Consider the following 19327-nt stretch of genomic DNA (forward strand, 5'->3'; position numbering starts at 1 on the left):
TCGGTCGAGTTCCCCATTCAAATGCATGTAACAGTGAGAAACGCACTGTCTTGGCGAAAGAAAGCGTTTTTGTACAACTTCATATGAATAGCTGTAACTTTTGATAGAAGACTCGGATACACATGTTTATGGCCTTATATTATAGAACTCAAGGTCTCCGTGCTGGGAAAACAGGTTTTGCAGCTGTTTGAGCTAAGATTTCCAAGTTATTCACATAATGAAAACCTATACTTTGTTTCGGTCGAGTTCCCCATTCAAATGCATGTAACAGTGAGAAACGCACTGTCTTGGCGAAAGAAAGCGTTTTTGTACAACTTCATATGAATAGCTGTAACTTTTGATAGAAGACTCGGATACACATGTTTATGGCTTTATCTTATAGAACTCAAGGTTCCCGTGCTGGGAAAACAGGTTTTGCAGCTGTTTGAGCTAAGATTTCCAAGTTATTCACATAATGAAAACCTATACTTTGTTTCGGTCGAGTTCCCCATTCAAATGCATGTAACAGTGAGAAACGCACTGTCTTGGCGAAAGAAAGCGTTTTTGTACAACTTCATAGAAATAGCTGTAACTTTTGATAGAAGACTCAGACAAACATGTTTATGGCTTTATCTTATAGAACTCAAGGTCTCCGTGCTGGGAAAACAGGTTTTGCAGCTGTTTGAGCTAAGATTTCCAAGTTATTCACATAATGAAAACTTGTACTTTGTTTCGGTGGAGTTCCCCATTCAAATGCATGTAACAGTGAGAAACGCACTGTCTTGGCGAAAGAAAGCGTTTTTGTACAACTTCATATGAATAGCTGTAACTTTTGATAGACGACTCGGATACACATGTTTATGGCTTTATCTTATAGAACTCAAGGTTCCCGTGCTGGGAAAACAGGTTTTGCAGCTGTTTGAGCTAAGATTTCCAAGTTATTCACATAATGAAAACTTGTACTTTGTTTCGGTCGAGTTCCCCATTCAAATGCATGTAACAGTGAGAAACGCACTGTCTTGGCGAAAGAAAGCGTTTTTGTACAACTTCATAGAAATAGCTGTAACTTTTGATAGAAGACTCAGACAAACATGTTTATGGCTTTATCTTATAGAACTCAAGGTCTCCGTGCTGGGAAAACAGGTTTTGCAGCTGTTTGAGCTAAGATTTCCAAGTTATTCACATAATGAAAACCTATACTTTGTTTCGGTCGAGTTCCCCATTCAAATGAACAGTGAGAAACGCACTGTCTTGGCGAAAGAAAGCGTTTTTGTACAACTTCATATAAATAGCTGTAACTTTTGATAGAAGACTCGGATACACATGTTTATGGCTTTATCTTATAGAACTCAAGGTTCCCGTGCTGGGCAAACAGGTTTTGCAGCTGTTTGAGCTAAGATTTCCAAGTTATTCACATAATTAAAACCTATACTTTGTTTCGGTCGAGTTCCCCATTCAAATGCATGTAACAGTGAGAAACGCACTGTCTTGGCGAAAGAAAGCGTTTTTGTACAACTTCATAGAAATAGCTGTAACTTTTGATAGAAGACTCAGACAAACATGTTTATGGCCTTATATTATAGAACTCAAGGTCTCCGTGCTGGGAAAACAGGTTTTGCAGCTGTTTGAGCTAAGATTTCCAAGTTATTCACATAATGAAAACCTATACTTTGTTTCGGTCGAGTTCCCCATTCAAATGCATGTAACAGTGAGAAACGCACTGTATTGGCGAAAGAAAGCGTTTTTGTACAACTTCATAGAAATAGCTGTAACTTTTGATAGAAGACTCGGACAAACATGTTTATGGCTTTATCTTATAGAACTCAAGGTCTCCGTGCTGGGAAAACAGGTTATGCAGCTGTTTGAGCTAAGATTTCCAAGTTATTCACATAATGAAAACCTATACTTTGTTTCGGTCGAGTTCCCCATTCAAATGCATGTAACAGTGAGAAACGCACTGTCTTGGCGAAAGAAAGCGTTTTTGTACAACTTCATATGAATAGCTGTAACTTTTGATAGAAGACTCGGATACACATGTTTATGGCTTTATCTTGTAGAACTCAAGGTTCCCGTGCTGGGAAAACAGGTTTTGCAGCTGTTTGAGCTAAGATTTCCAAGTTATTCACATAATGAAAACCTATACTTTGTTTCGGTCGAGTTCCCCATTCAAATGCATGTAACAGTGAGAAACGCACTGTCTTGGTGAAAGAAAGCGTTTTTGTACAACTTCATAGAAATAGCTGTAACTTTTGATAGAAGACTCAGACAAACATGTTTATGGCTTTATCTTATAGAACTCAAGGTTTCCGTGCTGGGAAAACAGGTTTTGTAGCTGTTTGAGCTAAGATTTCCAAGTTATTCACATAATGAAAACTTGTACTTTGTTTCGGTGGAGTTCCCCATTCAAATGCATGTAACAGTGAGAAACGCACTGTCTTGGCAAAAGAAAGCGTTTTTGTACAACTTCATAGAAATAGCTGTAACTTTTGATAGAAGACTCGGATACACATGTTTATGGCTTTATCTTATAGAACTCAAGGTCTCCGTGCTGGGAAAACAGGTTTTGCAGCTGTTTGAGCTAAGATTTCCAAGTTATTCACATAATGAAAACCTATACTTTGTTTCGGTCGAGTTCCCCATTCAAATGCATGTAACAGTGAGAAACGCACTGTCTTGGCGAAAGAAAGCGTTTTTGTACAACTTCATAGAAATAGCTGTAACTTTTGATAGAAGACTCAGACAAACATGTTTATGGCTTTATCTTATAGAACTCAAGGTCTCCGTGCTGGGAAAACAGGTTTTGCAGCTGTTTGAGCTAAGATTTCCAAGTTATTCACATAATGAAAACCTATACTTTGTTTCGGTCGAGTTCCCCATTCAAATGCATGTAACAGTGAGAAACGCACTGTATTGGCGAAAGAAAGCGTTTTTGTACAACTTCATAGAAATAGCTGTAACTTTTGATAGAAGACTCGGACAAACATGTTTATGGCTTTATCTTATAGAACTCAAGGTCTCCGTGCTGGGAAAACAGGTTATGCAGCTGTTTGAGCTAAGATTTCCAAGTTATTCACATAATGAAAACCTGTACTTTGTTTCGGTCGAGTTCCCCATTCAAATGCATGTAACAGTGAGAAACGCACTGTCTTGGCGAAAGAAAGCGTTTTTGTACAACTTCATAGAAATAGCTGTAACTTTTGATAGAAGACTCAGACAAACATGTTTATGGCTTTATCTTATAGAACTCAAGGTCTCCGTGCTGGGAAAACTGGTTTTGCAGCTGTTTGAGCTAAGATTTCCAAGTTATTCACATAATGAAAACTTGTACTTTGTTTCGGTGGAGTTCCCCATTCAAATGCATGTAACAGTGAGAAACGCACTGTCTTGGCGAAAGAAAGCGTTTTTGTACAACTTCATATAAATAGCTGTAACTTTTGATAGAAGACTCGGATACACATGTTTATGGCTTTATCTTATAGAACTCAAGGTTCCCGTGCTGGGAAAACAGGTTTTGCAGCTGTTTGAGCTAAGATTTCCAAGTTATTCACATAATGAAAACCTATACTTTGTTTCGGTCGAGTTCCCCATTCAAATGCATGTAACAGTGAGAAACACACTGTATTGGCGAAAGAAAGCGTTTTTGTACAACTTCATAGAAATAGCTGTAACTTTTGATAGAAGACTCAGACAAACATGTTTATGGCTTTATCTTATAGAACTCAAGGTCTCCGTGCTGGGAAAACAGGTTTTGCAGCTGTTTGAGCTAAGATTTCCAAGTTATTCACATAATGAAAACCTATACTTTGTTTCGGTCGAGTTCCCCATTCAAATGCATGTAACAGTGAGAAACGCACTGTCTTGGCGAAAGAAAGCGTTTTTGTACAACTTCATAGAAATAGCTGTAACTTTTGATAGAAGACTCAGACAAACATGTTTATGGCCTTATCTTATAGAACTCAAGGTCTCCGTGCTGGGAAAACAGGTTTTGCAGCAGTTTGAGCTAAGATTTCCAAGTTATTCACATAATGAAAACCTATACTTTGTTTCGGTCGAGTTCCCCATTCAAATGCATGTAACAGTGAGAAACACACTGTATTGGCGAAAGAAAGCGTTTTTGTACAACTTCATAGAAATAGCTGTAACTTTTGATAGAAGACTCAGACAAACATGTTTATGGCTTTATCTTATAGAACTCAAGGTCTCCGTGCTGGGAAAACAGGTTTTGCAGCTGTTTGAGCTAAGATTTCCAAGTTATTCACATAATGAAAACCTATACTTTGTTTCGGTCGAGTTCCCCATTCAAATGCATGTAACAGTGAGAAACGCACTGTCTTGGCGAAAGAAAGCGTTTTTGTACAACTTCATAGAAATAGCTGTAACTTTTGATAGAAGACTCAGACAAACATGTTTATGGCCTTATCTTATAGAACTCAAGGTCTCCGTGCTGGGAAAACAGGTTTTGCAGCAGTTTGAGCTAAGATTTCCAAGTTATTCACATAATGAAAACCTATACTTTGTTTCGGTCGAGTTCCCCATTCAAATGCATGTAACAGTGAGAAACGCACTGTCTTGGCGAAAGAAAGCTATTTTGTACAACTTCATAGAAATAGCTGTAACTTTTGATAGAAGACTCAGACAAACATGTTTATGGCCTTATATTATAGAACTCAAGGTCTCCGTGCTGGGAAAACAGGTTTTGCAGCTGTTTGAGCTAAGATTTCCAAGTTATTCACATAATGAAAACCTATACTTTGTTTCGGTCGAGTTCCCCATTCAAATGCATGTAACAGTGAGAAACGCACTGTCTTGGTGAAAGAAAGCGTTTTTGTACAACTTCATAGAAATAGCTGTAACTTTTGATAGAAGACTCAGACAAACATGTTTATGGCTTTATCTTATAGAACTCAAGGTTCCCGTGCTGGGAAAACAGGTTTTGTAGCTGTTTGAGCTAAGATTTCCAAGTTATTCACATAATGAAAACTTGTACTTTGTTTCGGTGGAGTTCCCCATTCAAATGCATGTAACAGTGAGAAACGCACTGTCTTGGCGAAAGAAAGCGTTTTTGTACAACTTCATATAAATAGCTGTAACTTTTGATAGAAGACTCAGACAAACATGTTTATGGCCTTATCTTATAGAACTCAAGGTCTCCGTGCTGGGAAAACAGGTTTTGCAGCTGTTTGAGCTAAGATTTCCAAGTTATTCACATAATGAAAACCTATACTTTGTTTCGGTCGAGTTCCCCATTCAAATGCATGTAACAGTGAGAAACGCACTGTCTTGGCGAAAGAAAGTGTTTTTGTACAACTTCATAGAAATAGCTGTAACTTTTGATAGAAGACTCAGACAAACATGTTTATGGCCTTATATTATAGAACTCAAGGTCTCCGTGCTGGGAAAACAGGTTTTGCAGCTGTTTGAGCTAAGATTTCCAAGTTATTCACATAATGAAAACCTATACTTTGTTTCGGTCGAGTTCCCCATTCAAATGCATGTAACAGTGAGAAACGCACTGTCTTGGTGAAAGAAAGCGTTTTTGTACAACTTCATAGAAATAGCTGTAACTTTTGATAGAAGACTCAGACAAACATGTTTATGGCTTTATCTTATAGAACTCAAGGTTCCCGTGCTGGGAAAACAGGTTTTGTAGCTGTTTGAGCTAAGATTTCCAAGTTATTCACATAATGAAAACTTGTACTTTGTTTCGGTGGAGTTCCCCATTCAAATGCATGTAACAGTGAGAAACGCACTGTCTTGGCGAAAGAAAGCGTTTTTGTACAACTTCATATAAATAGCTGTAACTTTTGATAGAAGACTCAGACAAACATGTTTATGGCTTTATATTATAGAACTCAAGGTCTCCGTGCTGGGAAAACAGGTTTTGCAGCTGTTTGAGCTAAGATTTCCAAGTTATTCACATAATGAAAACCTATACTTTGTTTCGGTCGAGTTCCCCATTCAAATGCATGTAACAGTGAGAAACACACTGTATTGGCGAAAGAAAGCGTTTTTGTACAACTTCATAGAAATAGCTGTAACTTTTGATAGAAGACTCGGATACACATGTTTATGGCTTTATCTTATAGAACTCAAGGTTCCCGTGCTGGGAAAACAGGTTTTGCAGCTGTTTGAGCTAAGATTTCCAAGTTATTCACATAATGAAAACCTATACTTTGTTTCGGTCGAGTTCCCCATTCAAATGCATGTAACAGTGAGAAACGCACTGTCTTGGCGAAAGAAAGCTATTTTGTACAACTTCATAGAAATAGCTGTAACTTTTGATAGAAGACTCAGACAAACATGTTTATGGCCTTATCTTATAGAACTCAAGGTCTCCGTGCTGGGAAAACAGGTTTTGCAGCTGTTTGAGCTAAGATTTCCAAGTTATTCACATAATGAAAACCTATACTTTGTTTCGGTCGAGTTCCCCATTCAAATGCATGTAACAGTGAGAAACGCACTGTCTTGGCGAAAGAAAGCGTTTTTGTACAACTTCATAGAAATAGCTGTAACTTTTGATAGAAGACTCAGACAAACATGTTTATGGCCTTATATTATAGAACTCAAGGTCTCCGTGCTGGGAAAACTGGTTTTGCAGCTGTTTGAGCTAAGATTTCCAAGTTATTCACATAATGAAAACCTATACTTTGTTTCGGTCGAGTTCCCCATTCAAATGCATGTAACAGTGAGAAACGCACTGTCTTGGCGAAAGAAAGCGTTTTTGTACAACTTCATATGAATAGCTGTAACTTTTGATAGAAGACTCGGATACACATGTTTATGGCTTTATCTTATAGAACTCAAGGTTCCCGTGCTGGGAAAACAGGTTTTGCAGCTGTTTGAGCTAAGATTTCCAAGTTATTCACATAATGAAAACCTATACTTTGTTTCGGTCGAGTTCCCCATTCAAATGCATGTAACAGTGAGAAACGCACTGTCTTGGCGAAAGAAAGCGTTTTTGTACAACTTCATAGAAATAGCTGTAACTTTTGATAGAAGACTCAGACAAACATGTTTATGGCCTTATCTTATAGAACTCAAGGTCTCCGTGCTGGGAAAACAGGTTTTGCAGCTGTTTGAGCTAAGATTTCCAAGTTATTCACATAATGAAAACCTATACTTTGTTTCGGTGGAGTTCCCCATTCAAATGCATGTAACAGTGAGAAACGCACTGTCTTGGCGAAAGAAAGCGTTTTTGTACAACTTCATAGAAATAGCTGTAACTTTTGATAGAAGACTCAGACAAACATGTTTATGGCCTTATATTATAGAACTCAAGGTCTCCGTGCTGGGAAAACTGGTTTTGCAGCTGTTTGAGCTAAGATTTCCAAGTTATTCACATAATGAAAACCTATACTTTGTTTCGGTCGAGTTCCCCATTCAAATGCATGTAACAGTGAGAAACGCACTGTCTTGGCGAAAGAAAGCGTTTTTGTACAACTTCATATGAATAGCTGTAACTTTTGATAGAAGACTCGGATACACATGTTTATGGCTTTATCTTATAGAACTCAAGGTTCCCGTGCTGGGAAAACAGGTTTTGCAGCTGTTTGAGCTAAGATTTCCAAGTTATTCACATAATGAAAACCTATACTTTGTTTCGGTCGAGTTCCCCATTCAAATGCATGTAACAGTGAGAAACGCACTGTCTTGGCGAAAGAAAGCGTTTTTGTACAACTTCATAGAAATAGCTGTAACTTTTGATAGAAGACTCAGACAAACATGTTTATGGCCTTATCTTATAGAACTCAAGGTCTCCGTGCTGGGAAAACAGGTTTTGCAGCTGTTTGAGCTAAGATTTCCAAGTTATTCACATAATGAAAACCTATACTTTGTTTCGGTCGAGTTCCCCATTCAAATGCATGTAACAGTGAGAAACGCACTGTCTTGGCGAAAGAAAGCGTTTTTGTACAACTTCATAGAAATAGCTGTAACTTTTGATAGAAGACTCAGACAAACATGTTTATGGCCTTATCTTATAGAACTCAAGGTCTCCGTGCTGGGAAAACAGGTTTTGCAGCTGTTTGAGCTAAGATTTCCAAGTTATTCACATAATGAAAACCTATACTTTGTTTCGGTCGAGTTCCCCATTCAAATGCATGTAACAGTGAGAAACGCACTGTCTTGGCGAAAGAAAGCGTTTTTGTACAACTTCATAGAAATAGCTGTAACTTTTGATAGAAGACTCAGACAAACATGTTTATGGCTTTATCTTATAGAACTCAAGGTTCCCGTGCTGGGAAAACAGGTTTTGTAGCTGTTTGAGCTAAGATTTCCAAGTTATTCACATAATGAAAACTTGTACTTTGTTTCGGTGGAGTTCCCCATTCAAATGCATGTAACAGTGAGAAACGCACTGTCTTGGCGAAAGAAAGCGTTTTTGTACAACTTCATATAAATAGCTGTAACTTTTGATAGAAGACTCAGACAAACATGTTTATGGCTTTATATTATAGAACTCAAGGTCTCCGTGCTGGGAAAACAGGTTTTGCAGCTGTTTGAGCTAAGATTTCCAAGTTATTCACATAATGAAAACCTATACTTTGTTTCGGTCGAGTTCCCCATTCAAATGCATGTAACAGTGAGAAACACACTGTCTTGGCGAAAGAAAGCGTTTTTGTACAACTTCATAGAAATAGCTGTAACTTTTGATAGAAGACTCGGATACACATGTTTATGGCTTTATCTTATAGAACTCAAGGTTCCCGTGCTGGGAAAACAGGTTTTGCAGCTGTTTGAGCTAAGATTTCCAAGTTATTCACATAATGAAAACCTATACTTTGTTTCGGTCGAGTTCCCCATTCAAATGCATGTAACAGTGAGAAACGCACTGTCTTGGCGAAAGAAAGCTATTTTGTACAACTTCATAGAAATAGCTGTAACTTTTGATAGAAGACTCAGACAAACATGTTTATGGCCTTATATTATAGAACTCAAGGTCTCCGTGCTGGGAAAACAGGTTTTGCAGCTGTTTGAGCTAAGATTTCCAAGTTATTAACATAATGAAAACCTATACTTTGTTTCGGTCGAGTTCCCCATTCAAATGCATGTAACAGTGAGAAACGCACTGTCTTGGTGAAAGAAAGCGTTTTTGTACAACTTCATAGAAATAGCTGTAACTTTTGATAGAAGACTCAGACAAACATGTTTATGGCTTTATCTTATAGAACTCAAGGTTCCCGTGCTGGGAAAACAGGTTTTGTAGCTGTTTGAGCTAAGATTTCCAAGTTATTCACATAATGAAAACTTGTACTTTGTTTCGGTGGAGTTCCCCATTCAAATGCATGTAACAGTGAGAAACGCACTGTCTTGGCGAAAGAAAGCGTTTTTGTACAACTTCATATAAATAGCTGTAACTTTTGATAGAAGACTCAGACAAACATGTTTATGGCTTTATATTATAGAACTCAAGGTCTCCGTGCTGGGAAAACAGGTTTTGCAGCTGTTTGAGCTAAGATTTCCAAGTTATTCACATAATGAAAACCTATACTTTGTTTTGGTCGAGTTCCCCATTCAAATGCATGTAACAGTGAGAAACACACTGTATTGGCGAAAGAAAGCGTTTTTGTACAACTTCATAGAAATAGCTGTAACTTTTGATAGAAGACTCGGATACACATGTTTATGGCCTTATCTTATAGAACTCAAGGTTCCCGTGCTGGGAAAACAGGTTTTGCAGCTGTTTGAGCTAAGATTTCCAAGTTATTCACATAATGAAAACCTATACTTTGTTTCGGTCGAGTTCCCCATTCAAATGCATGTAACAGTGAGAAACGCACTGTCTTGGCGAAAGAAAGCTATTTTGTACAACTTCATAGAAATAGCTGTAACTTTTGATAGAAGACTCAGACAAACATGTTTATGGCCTTATCTTATAGAACTCAAGGTCTCCGTGCTGGGAAAACAGGTTTTGCAGCTGTTTGAGCTAAGATTTCCAAGTTATTCACATAATGAAAACCTATACTTTGTTTCGGTCGAGTTCCCCATTCAAATGCATGTAACAGTGAGAAACGCACTGTCTTGGCGAAAGAAAGCGTTTTTGTACAACTTCATATAAATAGCTGTAACTTTTGATAGAAGACTCAGACAAACATGTTTATGGCCTTATATTATAGAACTCAAGGTCTCCGTGCTGGGAAAACAGGTTTTGCAGCTGTTTGAGCTAAGATTTCCAAGTTATTCACATAATGAAAACCTATACTTTGTTTCGGTCGAGTTCCCCATTCAAATGCATGTAACAGTGAGAAACGCACTGTCTTGGCGAAAGAAAGCTATTTTGTACAACTTCATAGAAATAGCTGTAACTTTTGATAGAAGACTCGGATACACATGTTTATGGCTTTATCTTATAGAACTCAAGGTTCCCGTGCTGGGCAAACAGGTTTTGCAGCTGTTTGAGCTAAGATTTCCAAGTTATTCACATAATGAAAACCTATACTTTGTTTCGGTCGAGTTCCCCATTCAAATGCATGTAACAGTGAGAAACGCACTGTATTGGCGAAAGAAAGCGTTTTTGTACAACTTCATAGAAATAGCTGTAACTTTTGATAGAAGACTCGGACAAACATGTTTATGGCTTTATCTTATAGAACTCAAGGTCTCCGTGCTGGGAAAACAGGTTATGCAGCTGTTTGAGCTAAGATTTCCAAGTTATTCACATAATGAAAACTTGTACTTTGTTTCGGTGGAGTTCCCCATTCAAATGCATGTAACAGTGAGAAACGCACTGTCTTGGCGAAAGAAAGCGTTTTTGTACAACTTCATAGAAATAGCTGTAACTTTTGATAGAAGACTCAGACAAACATGTTTATGGCTTTATCTTATAGAACTCAAGGTTCCCGTGCTGGGAAAACAGGTTTTGCAGCTGTTTGAGCTAAGATTTCCAAGTTATTCACATAATGAAAACCTATACTTTGTTTCGGTGGAGTTCCCCATTCAAATGCATGTAACAGTGAGAAACGCACTGTCTTGGCGAAAGAAAGCGTTTTTGTACAACTTCATAGAAATAGCTGTAACTTTTGATAGAAGACTCAGACAAACATGTTTATGGCTTTATCTTATAGAACTCAAGGTCTCCGTGCTGGGAAAACAGGTTTTGCAGCTGTTTGAGCTAAGATTTCCAAGTTATTCACATAATGAAAACCTATACTTTGTTTCGGTCGAGTTCCCCATTCAAATGCATGTAACAGTGAGAAACGCACTGTCTTGGCGAAAGAAAGCGTTTTTGTACAACTTCATAGAAATAGCTGTAACTTTTGATAGAAGACTCGGATACACATGTTTATGGCTTTATCTTATAGAACTCAAGGTTCCCGTGCTGGGCAAACAGGTTTTGCAGCTGTTTGAGCTAAGATTTCCAAGTTATTCACATAATGAAAACCTATACTTTGTTTCGGTCGAGTTCCCCATTCAAATGCATGTAACAGTGAGAAACGCACTGTCTTGGCGAAAGAAAGCGTTTTTGTACAACTTCATAGAAATAGCTGTAACTTTTGATAGAAGACTCAGACAAACATGTTTATGGCTTTATCTTATAGAACTCAAGGTTCCCGTGCTGGGAAAACAGGTTTTGCAGCTGTTTGAGCTAAGATTTCCAAGTTATTCACATAATGAAAACCTATACTTTGTTTCGGTCGAGTTCCCCATTCAAATGCATGTAACAGTGAGAAACGCACTGTCTTGGCGAAAGAAAGCGTTTTTGTACAACTTCATAGAAATAGCTGTAACTTTTGATAGAAGACTCAGACAAACATGTTTATGGCTTTATCTTATAGAACTCAAGGTCTCCGTGCTGGGAAAACAGGTTTTGCAGCTGTTTGAGCTAAGATTTCCAAGTTATTCACATAATGAAAACCTATACTTTGTTTCGGTCGAGTTCCCCATTCAAATGCATGTAACAGTGAGAAACGCACTGTCTTGGCGAAAGAAAGCGTTTTTGTACAACTTCATAGAAATAGCTGTAACTTTTGATAGAAGACTCAGACAAACATGTTTATGGCCTTATCTTATAGAACTCAAGGTCTCCGTGCTGGGAAAACAGGTTTTGCAGCTGTTTGAGCTAAGATTTCCAAGTTATTCACATAATGAAAACCTATACTTTGTTTCGGTCGAGTTCCCCATTCAAATGCATGTAACAGTGAGAAACGCACTGTCTTGGCGAAAGAAAGCGTTTTTGTACAACTTCATAGAAATAGCTGTAACTTTTGATAGAAGACTCAGACAAACATGTTTATGGCCTTATATTATAGAACTCAAGGTCTCCGTGCTGGGAAAACAGGTTTTGCAGCTGTTTGAGCTAAGATTTCCAAGTTATTCACATAATGAAAACCTATACTTTGTTTCGGTCGAGTTCCCCATTCAAATGCATGTAACAGTGAGAAACGCACTGTATTGGCGAAAGAAAGCGTTTTTGTACAACTTCATAGAAATAGCTGTAACTTTTCATAGAAGACTCGGACAAACATGTTTATGGCTTTATCTTATAGAACTCAAGGTCTCCGTGCTGGGAAAACAGGTTATGCAGCTGTTTGAGCTAAGATTTCCAAGTTATTCACATAATGAAAACCTATACTTTGTTTCGGTCGAGTTCCCCATTCAAATGCATGTAACAGTGAGAAACGCACTGTCTTGGCGAAAGAAAGCGTTTTTGTACAACTTCATAGAAATAGCTGTAACTTTTGATAGAAGACTCAGACAAACATGTTTATGGCTTTATCTTATAGAACTCAAGGTCTCCGTGCTGGGAAAACAGGTTTTGCAGCTGTTTGAGCTAAGATTTCCAAGTTATTCACATAATGAAAACCTATACTTTGTTTCGGTCGAGTTCCCCATTCAAATGCATGTAACAGTGAGAAACGCACTGTCTTGGCGAAAGAAAGCGTTTTTGTACAACTTCATAGAAATAGCTGTAACTTTTGATAGAAGACTCGGATACACATGTTTATGGCTTTATCTTATAGAACTCAAGGTTCCCGTGCTGGGCAAACAGGTTTTGCAGCTGTTTGAGCTAAGATTTCCAAGTTATTCACATAATGAAAACCTATACTTTGTTTCGGTCGAGTTCCCCATTCAAATGCATGTAACAGTGAGAAACGCACTGTATTGGCGAAAGAAAGCGTTTTTGTACAACTTCATAGAAATAGCTGTAACTTTTGATAGAAGACTCGGATACACATGTTTATGGCTTTATCTTATAGAACTCAAGGTCTCCGTGCTGGGAAAACAGGTTTTGCAGCTGTTTGAGCTAAGATTTCCAAGTTATTCACATAATGAAAACCTATACTTTGTTTCGGTGGAGTTCCCCATTCAAATGCATGTAACAGTGAGAAACGCACTGTCTTGGCGAAAGAAAGCGTTTTTGTACAACTTCATAGAAATAGCTGTAACTTTTGATAGAAGACTCAGACAAACATGTTTATGGCTTTATCTTATAGAACTCAAGGTCTCCGTGCTGGGAAAACAGGTTTTGCAGCTGTTTGAGCTAAGATTTCCAAGTTATTCACATAATGAAAACCTATACTTTGTTTCGGTCGAGTTCCCCATTCAAATGCATGTAACAGTGAGAAACGCACTGTCTTGGCGAAAGAAAGCGTTTTTGTACAACTTCATAGAAATAGCTGTAACTTTTGATAGAAGACTCAGACAAACATGTTTATGGCCTTATATTATAGAACTCAAGGTCTCCGTGCTGGGAAAACAGGTTTTGCAGCTGTTTGAGCTAAGATTTCCAAGTTATTCACATAATGAAAACCTATACTTTGTTTCGGTCGAGTTCCCCATTCAAATGCATGTAACAGTGAGAAACGCACTGTCTTGGCGAAAGAAAGCGTTTTTGTACAACTTCATAGAAATAGCTGTAACTTTTGATAGAAGACTCAGACAAACATGTTTATGGCCTTATATTATAGAACTCAAGGTCTCCGTGCTGGGAAAACAGGTTTTGCAGCTGTTTGAGCTAAGATTTCCAAGTTATTCACATAATGAAAACCTATACTTTGTTTCGGTCGAGTTCCCCATTCAAATGCATGTAACAGTGAGAAACGCACTGTCTTGGCGAAAGAAAGCGTTTTTGTACAACTTCATATGAATAGCTGTAACTTTTGATAGAAGACTCGGATACACATGTTTATGGCTTTATCTTATAGAACTCAAGGTTCCCGTGCTGGGAAAACAGGTTTTGCAGCTGTTTGAGCTAAGATTTCCAAGTTATTCACATAATGAAAACCTATACTTTGTTTCGGTCGAGTTCCCCATTCAAATGCATGTAACAGTGAGAAACGCACTGTATTGGCGAAAGAAAGCGTTTTTGTATAACTTCATAGAAATAGCTGTAACTTTTGATAGAAGACTCGGACAAACATGTTTATGGCTTTATCTTATAGAACTCAAGGTCTCCGTGCTGGGAAAACAGGTTATGCAGCTGTTTGAGCTAAGATTTCCAAGTTATTCACATAATGAAAACTTGTACTTTGTTTCGGTGGAGTTCCCCATTCAAATGCATGTAACAGTGAGAAACGCACTGTCTTGGCGAAAGAAAGCGTTTTTGTACAACTTCATAGAAATAGCTGTAACTTTTGATAGAAGACTCAGACAAACATGTTTATGGCTTTATCTTATAGAACTCAAGGTTCCCGTGCTGGGAAAACAGGTTTTGCAGCTGTTTGAGCTAAGATTTCCAAGTTATTCACATAATGAAAACCTATACTTTGTTTCGGTCGAGTTCCCCATTCAAATGCATGTAACAGTGAGAAACGCACTGTCTTGGCGAAAGAAAGCGTTTTTGTACAACTTCATAGAAATAGCTGTAACTTTTGATAGAAGACTCAGACAAACATGTTTATGGCTTTATCTTATAGAACTCAAGGTCTCCGTGCTGGGAAAACAGGTTTTGCAGCTGTTTGAGCTAAGATTTCCAAGTTATTCACATAATGAAAACCTATACTTTGTTTCGGTCGAGTTCCCCATTCAAATGCATGTAACAGTGAGAAACGCACTGTCTTGGCGAAAGAAAGCGTTTTTGTACAACTTCATAGAAATAGCTGTAACTTTTGATAGAAGACTCAGACAAACATGTTTATGGCCTTATATTATAGAACTCAAGGTCTCCGTGCTGGGAAAACAGGTTTTGCAGCTGTTTGAGCTAAGATTTCCAAGTTATTCACATAATGAAAACCTATACTTTGTTTCGGTCGAGTTCCCCATTCAAATGCATGTAACAGTGAGAAACGCACTGTCTTGGCGAAAGAAAGCTATTTTGTACAACTTCATAGAAATAGCTGTAACTTTTGATAGAAGACTCAGACAAACATGTTTATGGCCTTATATTATAGAACTCAAGGTCTCCGTGCTGGGAAAACAGGTTTTGCAGCTGTTTGAGCTAAGATTTCCAAGTTATTCACATAATGAAAACCTATACTTTGTTTCGGTCGAGTTCCCCATTCAAATGCATGTAACAGTGAGAAACGCACTGTCTTGGCGAAAGAAAGCGTTTTTGTACAACTTCATAGAAATAGCTGTAACTTTTGATAGAAGACTCGGATACACATGTTTATGGCTTTATCTTATAGAACTCAAGGTTCCCGTGCTGGGCAAACAGGTTTTGCAGCTGTTTGAGCTAAGATTTCCAAGTTATTCACATAATGAAAACCTATACTTTGTTTCGGTCGAGTTCCCCATTCAAATGCATGTAACAGTGAGAAACGCACTGTATTGGCGAAAGAAAGCGTTTTTGTATAACTTCATAGAAATAGCTGTAACTTTTGATAGAAGACTCGGACAAACATGTTTATGGCTTTATCTTATAGAACTCAAGGTCTCCGTGCTGGGAAAACAGGTTATGCAGCTGTTTGAGCTAAGATTTCCAAGTTATTCACATAATGAAAACTTGTACTTTGTTTCAGTGGAGTTCCCCATTCAAATGCATGTAACAGTGAGAAACGCACTGTCTTGGCGAAAGAAAGCGTTTTTGTACAACTTCATAGAAATAGCTGTAACTTTTGATAGAAGACTCAGACAAACATGTTTATGGCTTTATCTTATAGAACTCAAGGTTCCCGTGCTGGGAAAACAGGTTTTGCAGCTGTTTGAGCTAAGATTTCCAAGTTATTCACATAATGAAAACCTATACTTTGTTTCGGTCGAGTTCCCCATTCAAATGCATGTAACAGTGAGAAACGCACTGTCTTGGCGAAAGAAAGCGTTTTTGTACAACTTCATAGAAATAGCTGTAACTTTTGATAGAAGACTCAGACAAACATGTTTATGGCTTTATCTTATAGAACTCAAGGTCTCCGTGCTGGGAAAACAGGTTTTGCAGCTGTTTGAGCTAAGATTTCCAAGTTATTCACATAATGAAAACCTATACTTTGTTTCGGTCGAGTTCCCCATTCAAATGCATGTAACAGTGAGAAACGCACTGTCTTGGCGAAAGAAAGCGTTTTTGTACAACTTCATAGAAATAGCTGTAACTTTTGATAGAAGACTCAGACAAACATGTTTATGGCCTTATCTTATAGAACTCAAGGTCTCCGTGCTGGGAAAACAGGTTTTGCAGCTGTTTGAGCTAAGATTTCCAAGTTATTCACATAATGAAAACCTATACTTTGTTTCGGTCGAGTTCCCCATTCAAATGCATGTAACAGTGAGAAACGCACTGTCTTGGCGAAAGAAAGCGTTTTTGTACAACTTCATAGAAATAGCTGTAACTTTTGATAGAAGACTCAGACAAACATGTTTATGGCCTTATATTATAGAACTCAAGGTCTCCGTGCTGGGAAAACAGGTTTTGCAGCTGTTTGAGCTAAGATTTCCAAGTTATTCACATAATGAAAACCTATACTTTGTTTCGGTCGAGTTCCCCATTCAAATGCATGTAACAGTGAGAAACGCACTGTCTTGGCGAAAGAAAGCTATTTTGTACAACTTCATAGAAATAGCTGTAACTTTTGATAGAAGACTCAGACAAACATGTTTATGGCCTTATATTATAGAACTCAAGGTCTCCGTGCTGGGAAAACAGGTTTTGCAGCTGTTTGAGCTAAGATTTCCAAGTTATTCACATAATGAAAACCTATACTTTGTTTCGGTCGAGTTCCCCATTCAAATGCATGTAACAGTGAGAAACGCACTGTCTTGGCGAAAGAAAGCGTTTTTGTACAACTTCATAGAAATAGCTGTAACTTTTGATAGAAGACTCAGACAAACATGTTTATGGCCTTATATTATAGAACTCAAGGTCTCCGTGCTGGGAAAACAGGTTTTGCAGCTGTTTGAGCTAAGATTTCCAAGTTATTCACATAATGAAAACCTATACTTTGTTTCGGTCGAGTTCCCCATTCAAATGCATGTAACAGTGAGAAACGCACTGTATTGGCGAAAGAAAGCGTTTTTGTACAACTTCATAGAAATAGCTGTAACTTTTGATAGAAGACTCGGACAAACATGTTTATGGCTTTATCTTATAGAACTCAAGGTCTCCGTGCTGGGAAAACAGGTTATGCAGCTGTTTGAGCTAAGATTTCCAAGTTATTCACATAATGAAAACCTATACTTTGTTTCGGTCGAGTTCCCCATTCAAATGCATGTAACAGTGAGAAACGCACTGTCTTGGCGAAAGAAAGCGTTTTTGTACAACTTCATATGAATAGCTGTAACTTTTGATAGAAGACTCGGATACACATGTTTATGGCTTTATCTTATAGAACTCAAGGTTCCCGTGCTGGGAAAACAGGTTTTGCAGCTGTTTGAGCTAAGATTTCCAAGTTATTCACATAATGAAAACCTATACTTTGTTTCGGTCGAGTTCCCCATTCAAATGCATGTAACAGTGAGAAACACACTGTCTTGGTGAAAGAAAGCGTTTTTGTACAACTTCATAGAAATAGCTGTAACTTTTGATAGAAGACTCGGATACACATGTTTATGGCTTTATCTTATAGAACTCAAGGTTCCCGTGCTGGGAAAACAGGTTTTGCAGCTGTTTGAGCTAAGATTTCCAAGTTATTCACATAATGAAAACCTATACTTTGTTTCGGTCGAGTTCCCCATTCAAATGCATGTAACAGTGAGAAACGCACTGTCTTGGCGAAAGAAAGCTATTTTGTACAACTTCATAGAAATAGCTGTAACTTTTGATAGAAGACTCAGACAAACATGTTTATGGCCTTATATTATAGAACTCAAGGTCTCCGTGCTGGGAAAACAGGTTTTGCAGCTGTTTGAGCTAAGATTTCCAAGTTATTCACATAATGAAAACCTATACTTTGTTTCGGTCGAGTTCCCCATTCAAATGCATGTAACAGTGAGAAACGCACTGTCTTGGCGAAAGAAAGCGTTTTTGTACAACTTCATATAAATAGCTGTAACTTTTGATAGAAGACTCGGATACACATGTTTATGGCTTTATCTTATAGAACTCAAGGTCTCCGTGCTGGGAAAACAGGTTTTGCAGCTGTTTGAGCTAAGATTTCCAAGTTATTCACATAATGAAAACCTATACTTTGTTTCGGTCGAGTTCCCCATTCAAATGCATGTAACAGTGAGAAACACACTGTCTTGGCGAAAGAAAGCGTTTTTGTACAACTTCATAGAAATAGCTGTAACTTTTGATAGAAGACTCAGACAAACATGTTTATGGCCTTATATTATAGAACTCAAGGTCTCCGTGCTGGGAAAACAGGTTTTGCAGCTGTTTGAGCTAAGATTTCCAAGTTATTCACATAATGAAAACCTATACTTTGTTTCGGTCGAGTTCCCCATTCAAATGCATGTAACAGTGAGAAACGCACTGTCTTGGCGAAAGAAAGCTATTTTGTACAACTTCATAGAAATAGCTGTAACTTTTGATAGAAGACTCAGACAAACATGTTTATGGCCTTATATTATAGAACTCAAGGTCTCCGTGCTGGGAAAACAGGTTTTGCAGCTGTTTGAGCTAAGATTTCCAAGTTATTCACATAATGAAAACCTATACTTTGTTTCGGTCGAGTTCCCCATTCAAATGCATGTAACAGTGAGAAACGCACTGTCTTGGCGAAAGAAAGCGTTTTTGTACAACTTCATATAAATAGCTGTAACTTTTGATAGAAGACTCAGACAAACATGTTTATGGCTTTATCTTATAGAACTCAAGGTCTCCGTGCTGGGAAAACAGGTTTTGCAGCTGTTTGAGCTAAGATTTCCAAGTTATTCACATAATGAAAACCTATACTTTGTTTCGGTCGAGTTCCCCATTCAAATGCATGTAACAGTGAGAAACGCACTGTCTTGGCGAAAGAAAGCGTTTTTGTACAACTTCATATAAATAGCTGTAACTTTTGATAGAAGACTCAGACAAACATGTTTATGGCTT

This window comes from Maylandia zebra, linkage group LG5 (assembly GCF_041146795.1).
Source record: "Maylandia zebra isolate NMK-2024a linkage group LG5, Mzebra_GT3a, whole genome shotgun sequence".
Taxonomy (NCBI): Eukaryota; Metazoa; Chordata; class Actinopteri; order Cichliformes; family Cichlidae; genus Maylandia; species Maylandia zebra.